Here is a 1,664-nt window from a genome sequence, read left to right as displayed (position 1 = left end):
CTTGATGACGTGCTGCAGCAGCCCGGCTACTGAAATAGCTTTATGGCCTGAAGGAAATCATCAGGAAATATGTTTTTTTAAACCATAGGTAATTCTTTTCTCACCAGGCACTATTGAAAAAAGTCTGTGTTGGATGAACTTGGCTTTTTGGGCACCTTGCTGCTCATGGGGTGATGTTGGGACCATGGTGCTTCAGCAGTTTGCCTTCAAAAAACACCATTTCTTAGAGTCTTGCTGTGAATTTTCTCTTTATCCACCCAAATAGTTTGGATTCTTTTTGTGTTGGCTTTGCTTTAGTTTTTGGGGAAGATGCTTGCTGTGCATTCAGGTCTTTCCCCGCAGGGTTGCCTAAGACTTGGAGCCTGCAGTCTCTTTTTGGGGTGTTCTTCATGGGCAAGAGAAGGTGACGTTTGCCTGGGGTTGAGGTGCTGCTTTCCAAACAATAGACAAGTAGATAATTCCTTGTGGAAAATAACCTTGAACTGTATAAAGTAACTCAAAAGGCAAACACTAGCCTGGGGCATGTGTCCTGAACCTGTACCTGAGGGCTGCCCACCTCTGCATGAACCAGAAGGGATGAGTGGAGCCTGGTGGCCATCAAGTTCTTGTTGTTTAATCTCCCCTGGCTTCATCACTCACTGCCTTCAATGTCTGCTGATGCAGGTGCTTCAGTGCTAATGCTGTGTCAAACCAGATGCTTGGTAGAACATCACCACAGAAGATCCCAGTGGTTTGTGCTGGAGCGTGGCCAGAGAAGGGCAACGAAGCTGCTGGGGAAGGGTCTAGAGCCCAAGTGTGGGGAGGAGCAGCTGAGGGAGCTGGGGGTGCTGAGCCTGGAGCAAAGGAGGCTCAGGGGAGACCTTCTGGCTCTGCACAGCTCCTGACAGGAGCCTGGAGCCAGGGGGGGGTCGGGCTCTGCTCCCAAGGAACAAGGGACAGGACAAGAGGAAACGGCCTCAAGTTGCCCCAGGGGAGGTTGGGGTTGTCCCTGAGGAACAATTTCTTGCCCTGGAGGGTTGCCCAGGGCTGTGCCAGGCTGCCCAGGGCAGTGGTGGAGTCCCCACCCCTGGAGGGGTTTCCAAGCCGTGGAGATGTGGTGTGAGGGACACAGGGCAGTGGGGACCTGGCAGTGCTGGGAGATAGTTGGAATTAATGGTCTTAAAGGTCTTTTCCAGCCAAAACAATTCTGTGATTCTATGTTTGGGTCCAGCATCTCAAGATAAGCTTTGCCTGGTGCCAGCAGGCAGTTGGCTGGCACGTGTGCTCCCTGCTGGTGCTTTTCTGGGTAAAACTCCTGCTGGGAGATCCTCCTGGGACAGCGCTGACCTTGGGCAGCTGAGGATGGAGGCTGAGCAGCTCCATGAGCATCCCCAGACGGAGCTGTGGGGCTGTCCCCTGCCCCGGGCCGGTGTCACAGGCCGAGGTTTCCTGTGCCCCGTGGTTGGGCTGAGCTTGGGTGGCCCCTGGGAAGGGATTTTCCGCTCTGCACGCTTGAGATGTGCTGGGAGCTTCCTGCCTTGGCCCCACAGCAGAGCCAGTCCCCGAGTTCCTTTAACCCTTTCCTCTTGCCCCCCCCTCCCGTGGTCCTGACGGGGGGTGTGTGCTGTGTCTCCCCTGTGTCTCCCCAGGTCTGGGGCTTATGCACGGCGACCATGACCACCGAT

The sequence above is a fragment of the Merops nubicus genome, unplaced genomic scaffold (genome assembly GCF_000691845.1).
Source record: "Merops nubicus isolate BGI_N331 unplaced genomic scaffold, ASM69184v1 scaffold22701, whole genome shotgun sequence".
NCBI lineage: Eukaryota > Metazoa > Chordata > Aves > Coraciiformes > Meropidae > Merops > Merops nubicus.
Note: the sequence above shows the minus strand (reverse complement) of the source record.